This window comes from Lepidochelys kempii, chromosome 3 (assembly GCF_965140265.1).
Source record: "Lepidochelys kempii isolate rLepKem1 chromosome 3, rLepKem1.hap2, whole genome shotgun sequence".
NCBI classification, from domain to species: Eukaryota; Metazoa; Chordata; order Testudines; family Cheloniidae; genus Lepidochelys; species Lepidochelys kempii.
This window is the reverse complement of record NC_133258.1, coordinates 50,315,273-50,331,587: the sequence shown is the minus strand read 5'-3', so window position 1 is coordinate 50,331,587 and position 16,315 is coordinate 50,315,273.

The window sequence follows — 16,315 nt, the reverse complement described above, 5'->3', positions numbered from 1 at the left end:
CTTTGGTGGCCCGTGGCACTTTAACGACTGTGTCATTTAGACCTGTTCAGAGCAGGGCTAGACAATGTGCTGATTAAAAGGCCAGCGTTCACATGAAGCGCTCTCCCACTGTTGCCACTCTATTGGTGGTAATAACAGTAGGAAATTTTAGGGGGGGAAAGATTGGAGTAGACACAGACACTCTATATCTTGGGTAAAAGTCTGAGGAATTCAGGGTAGAGTCCTGGGAAGGATTAAACAGGCCCTTTACCTGCTTTAACCTATGCTGTTTTTCCTCTAACAGTACAGGCTTTTGTTTACTGTTTTCACTGCACATTAGACTGATCAGGGCTTTAGGGATCAAGTTACTTTCTTTCTTAGTATGTTGCAGCACCCTTATGGTATTATAGAGGCTTATACTATAGGTAAGGGTCACTGGCTATTCCTTTGAAAATCCCTAATTTCCAAACTAGGAAGGGGTTAATCCACACAAACATCTACTGTTGGAACTATTATTATGTATTATTTTTGTTATAGTGCTGGGTAGCCCCAGGCATGGACCAGGACCCCATTGTGCTAGATGCTGTACAAACACAGAACAAAAAGACAGCCCCTAGATTTTAGCATTTTGGCAAAAGATGGGTTGTGCTATTTTTAAAATGCAGTATTATTTATGTATTATTTGTGTAGAGTAGCACTTAGAGGCCTCAGTCAGGATGGGGTTTCTGTTGTATTATGCACTACATAAATAGACAGCTACAATCCATGTTCCAAGTACAATCTGAGGCCTAGTCTACATTTAAAAGGTTGGCATAGATACAGTGCTCAAGCGCTTGAAAAATTCACATTCATGAGAGCTGTAGCTACGCTGACCTAACCCCCAGTACAGACATGGCCTAGGAATGCTTCTGTCAACCTACCTACTTCCAGGCCTGGAGGTGGATTATCTATAGTGAGGGGAAAACCCCTTCCTCTCACCTAGAAAGCATCTAAAGGCTTTTAAAAAAATAATGAAATAAAAACATCTCTGCTATACCCAGCTTTGCCTGAGCCTGTACTTTCTTGTTGATGTTGCAGAAGAGGTGGATCTGGAGGGATTTGAATTAGAAGACAGTTTGGGAAGTGCATTTCATGCATATTCATAACATAGAGGAAGGTGCAAAGATACTTTTTGGAGGACGCGAGTCACCACAGATAATATAATTTATGGAACAGAGCGGGTGTAGAAGGGGTGACAAAAAGAAATAGAGCAGATAAGTACAGAGGGGCAGAGCTCTGAGGGCCTTGAAGGTGGAAAGAGGGATTCAGAGGAGGGTGACATGGCTGGAATGACAGGCAAGGATCTTTGCAGCTGCATTTGAGTGAACTGAAGTGGAGAGAATGTGGATATCAGAACGGGCAGTGAGAAGGAGGTTATAGTTATGGTATTCAAAGACAGGAGATGACGAAGGCCTAAACAAAAGTTTGATTAGATCTTTGAGACATTATGGATAGGGCCCTACCAAATTCATGGTCCATTTTGGTCAATTTCACGGCCATAGGGTTTTAAAAATAGTAAATTTCATGATTTCAGCTATTTAAATATAAAATTTCACAGTATTATAATTGTACTTGATGCATAAACTTCATAAAAACTACTGAAAAATGTGTTTGCTATTACATTACCTTTTACATTATGTATATCCCTAAAATTAAGTTACCTGTTGAACATGATTGGAGCCTTAGAAATGTAGATGAAGAAGAGTGCTAAACTCAAAGCAAGGGCCGTTCTGTTTGACAATGGAAATTCACTGGCCCACATGGATGAAGACATCGTTCAGATTTTCTTCTATGAGAAGAAACTACAAATACTGATTCAAAGGAATAATCCTTATCTCTGACTGTTTGAACTTTTATAGGGAAGATACCAAATTAAAGTGGAGATCCCTAGAAACATCTGGATTCCCTAAAAAGACTATAGGGAAACTGAGAGATTACTAAAAAGAAAAGGAGGACTGGTGGCACCTTAGAGACTAACAAATTTATTTGAGCATAAGCTTTCACGAGCTACAGTGAGCTGTAGCTCACGAAAGCTTATGCTCAAATAAATTTGTTAGTCTCTAAAGTGCCACAAGTCTTCCTGTTCTTTTTGCGGATACAGACTAACACAGCTGCTACTCTGAAACCTGAGAGATTACTACATCTCTGCTATCATTTTAGATTTATGAACTTTGACTCACCTGTTAATGTATTTTACCTGCTTTAACCTCTCAATAACTCTCATTTCTTTTCTTAGCTAATAAATCTTTAGGTAGTTTATTAGAGAATTGGCTGCCAGTGTTGTTTTTGGTGTGAAATCCAGAGGACCAGATTGATCTGGAGTACATGACTGATTCTTTGGAATTGGGACTAACCAAATGTGGTGTGATTTTTGGTTTACATAGCCTTTTATCACAAAGTTCAGTTTGTCTGAGTGGCAAGATAGGCTGGAGGATCTAAGGGGATTGTCTGTGACGACACGGTAAGCCTCGTATAGTGATCCAGGAGTTCACATTTGTTACTGGCTTGGTGAAATATAATAATAGAATATACCACCAGTTTGGGGTGTCTGCCCTTATTTTCCTGACAGTCTGCCCTGAGATAGGCACTCAGTTATTAGCCACTTCATACAGCATGACATCGGTATTCCTATATATATATATACACACACACACACACATATATTATACCGGTATATTAGCCACTTCAGACAGCATGACATCGGTATTCCTATATATATATACACATACACACACACACACACATATATTATACCGGTATATTTCGGCATGTAGACAAGACTGTATTTACTGTAGGATTCCCATTCAAGACAGATTTCTTTTCAAGACTCAAACATTTTACAATTATAATATTATATTTTGAGGACAGATTGATTTTTTTCTCACTCTGGGAGGTGGAAGTCCAAAGCATGCTTCTTGCTTCATCATCATAAGTATATTATCGTCCCTGCAGCACGGAATGATGAGGTAGAAAACTGTAGGATATCACAATTAGTAACGTGATCAAACAATGCTGAGGAAGTTCACCTATTTCTGTGCACTACGTGGGTATTGCTCATTTCGGTAATAATGTGGAGTGAAATGTAAATTGGACCTTTATAATAGGAGTAATTGACAGTAGTTGATCGGGAAATTTAGGATTTTCTTGCATAATGAAAACTGTTTCAGTTGACGATGACAGTGACTTAATAGTATGATGATATATATATCATAATAATAGATTATTTCCTCTCCCCCCATCAGAGGCACTGGGCGTCTTTTGCGTTAAGCATTGTATAAAAGCATCTAAACGGGCCTTTATGATACCCTAAAATGAAGAAACAAAGATGTTGAGCACATCATTAAATATACAGAGGATAAGTAGATTTGTTGTCATTTATTCAAGATCAAAGTACAAGCACCCACAAAAACGACTGCACTCCTGTCCAGGTTTTTTTTTACTAGTAACATTTGATAGACGGGTCTGGTTTGATAAATTTAAGTAGTTTCCTTCAATTTAATAAAATCACTAGAAACAATACATTCTGGATGGTGGAAAGAGGTTCATTCAGTAATATGGTAACACCCTGTTAAATAGAGGATTTGGTTATTATTATATTACTCCATAAGATTTCTTAAAACAAAAGGTAAGCTCATTGTTTCAATTATTATAATTTTGTTTCTGATATTTACATAGCAATGATTTGTACACTGGTCATAACATCCTAAATAAATAGTTCTGGGGCTTTTTGAAAAAAAGAAGAGATAGTGTATAGGTCAACTTCTTTATCCATTTTAACCACACAGGGCTTGATCCTACAAGCACTCTATATGTAGAATTCCAATTGAAATCAATGGGAGTTCCTCAGCATCATATGAATTTATACCAGCGTAGTCAATGTAGCTGTCATAAACTACAGCATCTCCTTCCATTGCTCTTCACAGTGAGAAAAGGAACCAAGCTCTAGGAAAATGTAATTGTATAGTCTACGATAACCGGTTTTGAGCTCCATTAAATGTACTTTAAATACAGTACATATTTATGTTTATTTCAGGACACTTTTGAAGATTTGGCCTTAAAATGATATGCCCAAATTCACACAGCAAGTCAGTGGTAGACCCTATCCTCTAAAAGTACATGGTTAAAATTTTCTCCAGAGTGTGAAAATTTCAAGGCGGATGATACATTTTGTGAAGAACACCTTGGAATGTCTTGCTGAGAAACTTGACAATGAGAGTTTATTGCAGGCCTACAAAAACATGTTTGAAGGCTTCTGTCAGTGAAGAAAGAAAAGGAGTACTTGTGGCACCTTAGAGACTAACCAATTTATTTGAGCATAAGCTTTCGTGAGCTACAGCTCACTTCATCGGATGCATACTGTGGAAAGTGTAGAAGATCTTTTTAAACACACAAAGCATGAAAAAATACCTCCTCCCACCTCACTCTCCTGTTGGTAATAGCTTATCTAAAATGATCACTCTCCTTACAATGTGTATGATAATCAAGTTGGGCCATTTCCAGCACAAATCCAGGTTTTCTCACCCCCCCCCCCACAAACCCACTCTCCTGCTGGTAATAGCTTATCTAAAGTGACCAATCTCCTTACAATGTGTATGATAATCAAGGTGGGCCATTTCCAGCACAAATCCAGGGTTTAACAAGAACATCTGGGGGGGGGGTAGGAAAAAACAAGGGGAAATAGGTTACCTTGCATAATGACTTAGCCACTTCCAGTCTCTATTCAAGCCTAAGTTAACTGTATCTAATTTGCAAATGAATTCCAATTCAACAGTTTCTTGCTGGAGTCTGGATTTGAAGTTTTTTTGTTGTAATATAGCAACTTTCATGTCTGTAGTCGCGTGACCAGAGAGATTGAAGTGTTCTCCGACTGGTTTCAGTGAAAAGTGTCTTCTGTATATTAACTCTTGGAACCCTTGTTTTCAGTAAACTAAGCAACTCTGAAGGTGCATATATTTCTCCTTGCAGACAGCGATTTCCACACAGGTACCCAGTCTAATCCCTTTCCTGCTGTTTAACCCTTTCAGTGCTCCTCATGTACCTCAGTGCTCTCCAGCTTGCTGGATGTAGCCATATTTTCCCCTTCTAGACTTAACCCAAAAGTCTATCCAGTTGGATAACTCTCTCAATATAGCAAATGCCCTGGCATGGTCTTCCTCTCGAACCCTTCAGAGTCCCTTGCTATCTCCTCATGATGAATTCTAGAGCTTAATCCTCTCCTCACAACTGTCAAACTCTGATATAGTTCACAAATAAGGAATTCGGAAAATCCAAGATTATGTTCACAACAAAGGCAAGAAGGGTGAAACAGCTCTCATTGACTTCAATAGGGACAGGATTTCATCTCGTCTCTCATAGCCTGTTGTACATAATTGACACACCAAAAGAAATTCAACATAGGTTTCCTAGGTGTGTACAAGAAAGAAACTCACAGAATACAGAGAAGATTAAAAGATGCAAACAGATAGAAAAGTTGTTCCACAGTCCTTCAGAGTAACAAAAAAACAGTGACACAGGGAAGCAGGCACTTGTTTTAATTACAGAACACATCTAAGAAACATGCCACAAATTAAGATTCAATTTTGTGAGCAGGAGACAAACTGAAAACGATATCAGAAATCTACACAAACTACAGTCTGAGAACAACTTGCAGTACAAACTTTGACAGGAAAGGATTTGAAAGCAGACACATCATATCGTTCAGTGGGCACAAAATCAGAACAAAGCCTAAAACTCTTTGCCATCAATGTTTATGCTACCATAAAGAAATCCATGAGCCATACAATTTAGGAAGCTGCTTTTCAAAACTCTGTAGCAATTCAGCAAGTCCAGCCTTCAATAGAAACTTCCAGAACCAGTAACCTTTTGAACAGGACAAAAAGGTACAACAAAACACCTCCAGTTTTAATAAGCCACAGTAAATGGAAACTCGGAAATCACTAGTTCATAGTTATCAATACTGTTGTTTACTTAACTTGCCACAAATACTGTTTTACTGTTTTGTGTTTTCACATATTTGGAGAACCACCTCACTTTCTACTTTTGATGTGCTGTTGCTACCCTTTATTAATAAAACAGCATACTTCCTATTTTAACATTATTAATTTCAGACCACATCCTGAGGTCCTCATCTAGTTTTTACTCAGTCCTGACTCAGACAAATTCCTCATTATGTCCAAATAAATCCAGCTTATATGATGGGAATTTGCCTGACTTACGACTGAGTAAAAACTGAGTAAGAACTTCAGGAGCTGGCTTTTAGACAATTTAAAAGACCATGGGTAAAGTTTTCAAAAATTGCCTAAGTAACTTAAGAGCCTAAATCCTATTTTCAAAAGTGAGTTAGGGTTAGACACTTAGGAGTGGGATTTTTTGAACATTTTATCCCATGGATATTTATAACATTTCTGAGCAATTCCTGTACCTTCTGCTGTTGATGCTGATGGCCCATTAGGCAGTGGGATTGATGCAGTTGGGCTGTGTCTGGAAGGAGCCAGGATGTGGAGAGTCCCTACAGAGTGTGAAGACTCTTTACATGCTGCAGAGCTGTGCTTCATGGGAGAACCTTCTCTACTGCTAGAGAGGGGAGTAAGTCATTTGGGAGTGTGGCACAGGAGGGGCAGGAGCCTGACAATGGAATCATGACCATGTGGGTCTCCTGACTGAATTCTTCACAGAAGGTCAGGGTGTAAAGTATACATGGAGTCACTCCATTACAGCACAGGTTTCAGAGTAGCAGCCATGTTAGTCTGTATTCACAAAAAGAAAAGGAGTACTTGTGGCACCTTAGAGACTAACAAATTTATTTGAGCATAAGCTTTCGTGAGCTACAGCTCACTTCATCAGATGCATTCAGTGGAAAATACAGTGGGGAGATTTATATACATAGAGAACATGAAACAGTGGGTGTTACTGTACACACTGTAACCAGAGTGATCACTTAAGGTGAGCTATTATCAGCAGGAGAGCGGGGTTGGGGGGGAGGGGGCGGAAACTTTTGTAGTGATAATCAAGGTGGTCCATTTCCAGCAGTTGACAAGAACATCTGAGAAACAATGGGGGGTGGGGAGGGATAAAAGTGGGGAAATAGTTTTACTTTGTGTAATGACCCATCCACTCCCAGTCTCTATTCAAGCCTAAGTTAAGTGTATCCAGTTTGCAAATTAATTCCAATTCAGCAGTCTCTCGATGGAGTCTGTTTTTGAATTTTTTTTTCTTGAAGTATTGCCACTTTTAGGTCTGTAAGCAAGTGACCAGAGAGATTGAAGTGTTCTCCAACTGGTTTTTGAATGTTATAATTCTTGACATCTGATTTGTGTCCATTTATTCTTTTATGTAGAGACTGTCCAGTTTGACCAATGTACATGGCAGAGGAGCATTGCTGGCACATGATGGCATATATCACATTGATAGATGTGCAGGTGAACGAGCCTCTGATAGTGTGGCTGATGTGATTAGGCCTTATGATGGTGTCCCCTGAATAGATATGTGGACAAAGTTGGCAACGGGCTTTGTTGCAAGGATAGGTTCCTGGGTTGGTTCTGTTGTGTGGTGTGTGGTTGCTGGTGAGTATTTGCTTCAGGTTGGGAGGCTGTCTGTAAGCAAGGACTGGCCTGTCTCCCAAGATCTTGAGAGTGATGGGTCGTCCTTCAGGATAGGTTGTAGATCCTTGATGATGCGTTGGAGAGGTTTTAGTTGGAGGAAGATGTCATCAATATAGTGCAAGTAGAGTAGGGGCATTAGGGGACGAGAGCTGAGGAAGCGTTGTTCTAAGTCAGCCATAAAAATGTTGGCATACTGTGGGGCCGTGTGGGTACCCATAGCAGTGCCACTGATTTGAAGATATACATTGTCCCCAAATGTGAAATAGTTATGAGTGAGGACACAGTCACAAAGTTCAGCCACCAGGTTTTCCGTGACATTATTGGGGATGCTGTTCCTGACGGCTTGTAGTCCCTCTTTGTGTGGAATGTTGGTGTAGAGGGCTTCTACATCCATAGTGGCCAGGATGGTGTTTTCAGAAAGATCACCGATGGATTATAGTTTCCTCAGGAAGTCAGTGGTGTCTCAAAGATAGCTGGGAGTGCCGGTAGCGTAGGGACTGAGGAGGGAGTCTACATAGCCAGACAATCCTGCTGTCGGGGTGCCAATGCCTGAGATGATCGGGCGTCCAGGATTTCCAGGTTTATGGATCTTGGGTAGCGGATAGAATACCCCAGGTCGGGGTTCCAGGGGTGTGCCTGTGCAGATTTGTTCTTGTGATTTTTCAGGGAGTTTCTTGAGCAAATGCTGTAGTTTCTTTTGGTAACCTTCAGTGGGATCAGAGGGTAATGGCTTGTAGAAAGTGGTGTTGGAGAGCTGCCTAGCAGCCTCTTGTTCATATTCCGACCTATTCATGATGACGACAGCACCTCCTTTGTCAGCCTTTTAGATTATGATGTCAGAGTGGTTTCTGAGGCTGTGGATGGTATTGGGTTCTGCACGGCTGAGGTTATGGGGCAAGTGATGCTGCTTTTCCACAATTTCAGCCCGTGCATGTCGGTGGAAGCACTCTATATAGAAGTCCAGTCTGTTGTTTCGACCTTCAGGAGGAGTCCACCCAGAATCCTTCTTTTTGTAGTCTTGGTAGGAAGGTCTCTGTGGGTTAGTATGTTGTTCAGAGGTGTGTTGGAAATATTCCTTGAGTCGGAGGCATCAAAAATAGGATTCTAGGTCACCACAGAACTGTATCATCTCCCACCCCCCACTGTTCCTCAGACTTTCTTGTCAACTGCTGAAAATGGCCCAGCTTGATTATCGCTACAAAAGGCTCCCCCCCACTTCTCTCCTGCTGGTAATAGCTCACCTTAAGTGATCACTCTGGTTACAGTGTGTATGGTAACACCCATTGTTTCATGTTCTCTATGTATATAAATCTCCTCACTGTATTTTCCACTGAATGCATCCAATGAAGTGAGCTGTAGCTCACGAAAGCTTATGCTCAAATAAATTTGTTAGTCTCTAAGGTGCCACAAGTACTCCTTTTCTCATTACAGCACAGTGGCCTTAGAGGAAAGATTTTCTCACCACCGCCAACACCGTATATCATCCCAACGTTCAGTTACTTTGGTTTGTCTCTTATTATTTAAAGTCTGTTACAAATTTGAAAGAACAAAGAACATTAAAAAGTAATTTACCTCAGTTGTGGGCATGTATGATAGAGTGCCTGTTTTTTCAAGCAATGATAGAAAATGACAGAGTGAGACTGTGACCATTATGCTTAGTCTTGATATTAAGTTCAGTGCCTGGAGCACAACCATCCTTTCTCTCTCAAGAGAAGGATGGTCTTGTGCTCCAGGCACTGGACTGAGATACTAGACCCATCTCAAGGACAATTCCCAGCTCTGTCACTGACACACTAGGAGACCTTGGGTGAGTTAATGAATCGCTATGTGCCTCAGTTCCCCAGCTGTAAAACGGAGACAACATTTCCTCTCTCTCTCACCATTGGTCTGTCTTGTCTATTAGATTTTAAACTCTTTGGGGCAACGATTATCTCTTTTTATGTGTTTGTACAGCACCTACTGTAGTAAAGCCCTGACCCCTGTTAGAGCCTTTAGCCACACTGTAATAAAGGTAATTGTTAGGATATAGATATTCAGGCCTGTCTGTAAAGGCCTATACTCTAAGAATGTAGGTATATTCATATCACTTAGCTAGTTATAGAAGTATAAAAGAAAGAATCAAAATCACTGTCTGCTGGTGTAAGGTCCTTCTCTTACTGTGACAGTCTGAGGCCCTGTGCTTAGGCTAAGGCTTTTGGCTAAGCAGCAGAGGCTGCCATAAACTGGGAAGCGACCGGTCACGTCCTCACATTCCAAACTAGTCACATTGAAATAAGGTGCTATTGGGCTGTTAGGAATACAATCCTGTCCTGATAATGCCTATCGCCTCCAGAGAAAGGGAAGTGCCTAGAAGATGTAAAAGGAAACTTAGTTTGGTAGCATCCTGTCTGGCAAGAACTCACTTATCAATAGCTGGGATATGAAATTTGCATTTCTGTGTTATTCTATCACTCTAGTCCCCATTTCTCTATTGTTTGTCTGTATAATCTCTGTCTGGTTCTGTGATTGTTTCTGTCTGCTGTATAATTAATTTTGCTGGGTGTAAACTAATTAAAGTGGTGGGATTTAATTGGTTAAATACTCATGTTACAATATGTTAGGATTGGTTAGTTAAATTTCAGGAAAATGATTGGTTAAGGTATAGCTAAGCAGAACTCAAGTTTTACTAGATAGTCTGCAGTCAATCAGGAAGTGAGTGAGTGGCGGGGGGAATGGGGGTGGGGAAATTGGAATCATGTTTTGCTAACGGGAGAAATGGGAACAGGGAATGGGGGTGGGGAAATTGGAATCATGTTTTGCTAAGGGCAGGAATGGGAATAGGGACACAGGTAAGGCTCTGTGGTGTCAGAGCTGGGAAGGGGGACACTAAGGAAGGAAACTGGAATCATGCTTGCTGGAAGTTCACCCCAATAAACATTGAATTGTTTGCACCTTTGGACTTCGGGTATTGTTGCTCTCTGTAACCTTTTCACCTGTAAAGGGTTAAGAAGCTAAGACAACCTCGCTGGCACCTGACCAAAATGACCAATGAGGAGACAAGATACTTTCAAAGTTGGAGGCGGGGGAAACAAAGGGTTCTCTCTGTCTGTATGTTGTTTTTGCCGGGACCAGAACAGGAATGCAGGTCAGAACTCCTGTAAAAAGTCAGTAAGCAATCTAGTTAGATATGCATTAGATTCTGTTTTGTTTAAATGGCTGATAAAATGAGTTGTGCTGAATGGAATGTATATTCCTGTTTTTGTGTCTTTTTGTAACTTAAGGTTTAACCTAGAGGGATTCTCTGTGTTTTGAATCTGATTACTCTGTAACGTATTTACCATCCTGATTTTACAGAGGTGATTCTTTTACTTTTTCTTTAATTAAAATTCTTCTTTTAAGAACCTGATTGCTTTTTCGTTGTTCTTAAGATGCAAGGGTTCGGGTCTGTGTTCACCTGTACAAATTGGTGAGGATTTTTATCAAGCCTTTCCCAGGAAAGGGGGTGTAGGGCTTGGGGGGATTTTGGGTGGAAAGACATTTCCAAGTGGGCTCTTTCCTGTTATATTTGTTAGACGCTTGGTGGTGGCAGCAATAAAGTCCAGGGACAAAAGGTAAAATAGTTTGTACCTTGGGGAAGTTTTAACCTAAGTTGGTAAAAATAAGCTTAGGGGGCTTTTCATGCAGGTCCCCACATCTGTACCCTAGAGTTCAGAGTGGGGAAGGAACCTTGACAAGGTATATTGCTGAATAAGGCTGTCAAAGTGGAATGAACCTCAGAAGAATAGGCTGTTATCCTTAGAGGAGGAGGAGACTGTAGCGAGATCATAGCAGAGCTTGATACAGTCAGAAATCCACTGTGATATATACTGAGCTGTAACACGTTACCTTTTAATCCTTTCACCATAGGCTACAAGAAAAAACATCTAGGAGATGATCTGAAAGAATTTTTACAGTCTGGGTAAAAAGGATAGAGCCCTCTGAACATCCAAGGTATGAAATTTCTCCTAAACCTCATTTAGAGTGAGGTTTCAGAAAGAACACTGGAAGATATATGGTTGGACTGAGGTGGAAACAACCTTAGGCATAAACTTAGGGTGTGGCCTGAGAGAGACCTTGCCTTTATGAAATACTCTTGTACAGAGGGTCAGCTCTTAGAGACTGAAGTTCTCACACCCTTCTTGCAGAAGTACTTTTTTTTAACCAAAAATGCTGTTTTCATTGATACCAATGGTAACGATGCTGTTGCCAAAGGTTCAAAGATGGAATCTATTAAGAGTGACAATACCACATCTGATCCCATGATGGAAGTCGATTGGACATAGGAGGGTAAATATATATAAGTCCCTTTAGAAATCTAGTTGCCACAGGATGTGAAAAGATTGAGAAATCCATCCACAGGATATGTAATGCTGAAATGGTTGATAGGTGGACTCTCACTGAATTAATTGAGAGCCCAGAAGATTTGAAATGTAATACGTAGTTTGATATGCATGTCTGGCTGTGACAATATGATTACTGATGCAATTTAGCCCAGACTGAAAATGTTGTCCATTTCCCCTCATAAATGGTGCTAGTGGGGACCTTTCTGCTGTTGGCCAAAATGGTTTGGACATCTTGAGAGCAGACTTTTTTTTTCAGAATTACTCATCCAGAGACCATCCAAGCCTTAAAATGGAGAGATTGCAGGTTGGGGTGCAGTGACTTGCCTCGGTTCTGAGATAAAAGGCCCTCAACTAGAGGCAGACATACAGGTGGTCAAATTGAAAATTGAATTAGGTCCATGTATTAATATTGCCTTGGCTAGGCAGATGCTATGAAGATTATGGTTCCTTTGTCTCTTCAGCTTCCTGATTACCTGTGGAATTAGTGGAACTGGAAGGAATGCACATAGTAGATGAGTTGACCAGGGAAGAAGATATCTGTTATGGAGCCCAGGCTGTGATCTGCCCTGCAGCAGAACCATCTGCATTTGTTATTTACGTTTGACATAAAAAGGTTTGTTACCAGGAGTTCCAATTCATGTGAAATACCTTGTAGAATTCTTGTTTAAACCATCATGAGTAGTCTATAAAGTGTCTGCTGAGAGAGTCCACCATGGTATTTTCAGCACTGGAAAGTAAAATGCTTTTAGAAAAATATTGTTTCTTATGCAGAAGTTCCACAATCAAATTGCTTCTTGGCAAACCTGAGTTACCGCCAACCTCCTTTCATGGTTAGATACAGATAGCAACTGCTATCTTTTAGGAACTTGAGCCATTTGATTTCTTGATGATAGTAATGAATATCTTGCAAACCTGACCAGTGTCTCAAAGATCTATTATATTTATATGGAGAGTAGCCGCCTGTCTTGATCATAACACCTAATCTTGACTATCTCCAAGATGAGGATCCCAGCCCATGGTGGAGACATCTGCCGGAAGGGTCATGGTCTGGTTCTGGTTGTTCTGATGTTCTGGGGACCACCAATTCAGAGACTCAAGCACCTGGGTAGCTATTCAAATCAGCATATCCAAAATGTTTACTTGGACAGTATACTGAGTGAAGTCAGGCCTGCAGACATCTGATACTCTTGGGGGAATTTGGCGCCACTGTGCGTGCACAGAATTCATATCCCCACAGATTTCTTAGCTTCCCTGCAGAAAAAATGCCTTTTTGACAGGGAAGCAAAGGGAAGCTGCAAGAGCGGACATGCACCCCTTCCTAGCAGCACAGGTATGTGGTTTCAGGCACCCGGAGCAGTCGGTGGAGAGGTAAATAACTGCAGGGCTGGGGACACCCCAGCCGGTGGCTCCTATGCTGCTAGTCCTGGCTGAGCTGGAGGTGGGAGAGAATGGGGTTTCCTCTTCCCCTGCAAGGAGTGTCTGGAACTGTGTCAGACCCACCCTCAGAAACCTCCCCTGGCTGCAGGAAGCTTAGCATCCTCCCCTGCTTCCTGCCCCTATCACTCCTCAGCTGCGGGGGGAGGGGTCACTGTATGAAGACCTGTTCCCCCATCCACCCAACCCCCATGCATCCAGACATCCCATATCTGCCCCCCTGCCAAACCTCACCCTGTGCACCCAGACCCCCGCCCCCGCAGCCCTCCATACCCAAACCTCACCCCACTGAACCTCAACCCCTGCATCTGGAGCCTCCCTGCACCCAAACCCCCACCTCTGCACCCATACCACCCTCCACTGAGCTCCCTGCACTCAATCCTTCACCCGGATGAGCCCCATCCCCCTGCACTACCATGAACCTCCACATCCAGACCCCCACCCCACTGACTCCCAACTAGTTGCACACAGACTCCCACCCCCAAACCCCACTACCCCAGCACCCAAACCCCCCTGCTGAGCCCCAACTACCTTCACCTGGAAGCCCCTGTAGAGTCCTGTTGCCCCTGTACCTGGAACCTCCCCAATGAGCTTCTGTGCATCCAGATACCCTCACACCTAGACTCCCCACTGAGCTTCCTGCACTCAGATTGTCCCACACAGAACCCTCTCACCCAACACCTGGATCCCCCCACACTGAGCCCCTCCACACTTGGATCCTGCCTGGTTGACCTGCCTGCCCCACGCCTGATGCACCTGTCACAGAGGGTGTCAAGGTTCCTCCCCCACTCTGAACTCTAGGGTACAGATGTGGGGACCTGCATGAAAAACCTCCTAAGCTTATCTTTACCAGCTTAGGTCAAAACTTCCCCAAGGTACAAAATATTACCCCCGTTATCCTTGGAATGGCCGCTACCACCACCAAACTAATACTGGTTACTGGGGAAGAGCTGTTTGGACGCGTCCTTCCCCCCAAAATACTTCCCAAAACCTTGCACCCCACTTCCTGGACAAGGTTTGGTAAAAAGCCTCACCAATTTGCCTAGGTGACTACAGACCCAGACCCTTGGATCTTAAGAACAATGAACAATCCTCCCAACACTTGCACCCCCCCCTTTCCTGGGAAATGTTGGATAAAAAGCCTCACCAATTTGCATAGGTGACCACAAACCCAAACCCTTGGATCTGAGAACAATGAAAAAGCATTCAGTGTTTTACAAGAAGACTTTTAATAAAAAATAGAAGTAAATAGAAATAAAGAAATCCCCCCTGTAAAATCAGGATGGTATATATCTTACAGGGTAATTAGATTCAAAAACATAGAGAACCCCTCTAGGCAAAACCTTAAGTTACAAAAAAGATACACAGACAGAAATAGTTATTCTATTCAGCACAATTCTTTTCTCAGCCATTTAAAGAAATCATAATCTAACACATACCTAGCTAGATTACTTACTAAAAGTTCTAAGACTCCATTCCTGTTCTGTCCCCGGCCAAGACGACTACAGACAGACCCACAAACCCTTTGTTTCTCTCCCTCCTCCCAGCTTTTGAAAGTATCTTGTCTCCTCATTGGTCATTTTGGTCAGGTGCCAGCGAGGTTACCTTTAGCTTCTTAACCCTTTACAGGTGAGAGGAGCTTTCCCCTGGCCAGGAGGGATTTCAAAGGGGTTTACCCTTCCCTTTATATTTATGACACGCCCCCCAAATCTCAGCTAGGGTGAAACACTGGCTGGGATTTCTTCCTGGAGCTCTAGGAAAACAGAGTTAATAAGACACATGCATCTCTAAATATACTACCAAGTACATAAAGACTAACAATATTTTCCACATCTCAAGGACGATTTTAACCAGTTGATTCTGGGAAACTTTCACGGGAGAGTGCATCAGCCACTTTGTTAGAAGCTCCTGAGATGTGTTGGATGTCGAAATCAAAATCTTGGAGAGCTAAACTCCACCGAAGGAGTTTTTTGTTAGTTTCTTTGATGGTGTGAAGCCACTTTAGTGCAGCATGGTCGGTTTGCAGGTGGAAACGCCGTCCCCAAACATATGGGCGTAGCTTTTCCAGAGCGTAGACAATGGCATAACATTCTTTTTCAGTGACTGACCAGTTGCTTTCCCTCTCAGACAGTTTTTTGCTGAGAAACACTACAGGGTGGAATTCTTGATCAGGTCCTTTCTGCATTAAAACTGCTCCCACACCACGCTCGGATGCATCTGTGGTTACTAGGAACGGTTTGTCAAAGTCTGGGGCCCTTAGTACAGGGTCAGACATGAGTGTCGCTTTAAGCTTGTTAAAGGCCTTCTGACACTTTCCGGTCCACTGAACAGCATTTGGCTGTTTCTTTTTGGTTAGGTCTGTCAGTGGGGCAGCGATTTGGCTGTAGTGCGGTACAAATCGTCTGTAATAACCGGCCAAGCCTAAGAAGGATTGAACCTGTTTCTTTGACTTTGGGACAGGCCACTTTTGGATAGCATCCACTTTGGCCTGTAGGGGGCTGATAGTTCCTTGACCCACCTGGTGTCCAAGGTAAGTCACTCTGTTTAGGCCTATTTGACACTTCTTAGCCTTAACAGTTAGTCCTGCCTCCCTTATGCGCTCAAGGACTTTTTGTAGATGTTCCAGGTGGTCTGCCCAGGAATCCGAAAATATGGCCACATCGTCAAGGTAGGCGACTGCATATTCTCCTAATCCCGCTAGGAGACCATCTACAAGTCTTTGGAAAGTGGCGGGTGCATTTCGCAGCCCGAAAGGGAGTACATTAAATTCATACAGCCCGAGATGTGTGATGAAGGCTGACCTTTCCTTGGCAGATTCATCTAGCGGTACCTGCCAGTACCCCTTGGTTAAGTCCAAGGTAGAGATGAACTGGGCCCTTCCCAGTTTCTCTAATAGTTCAT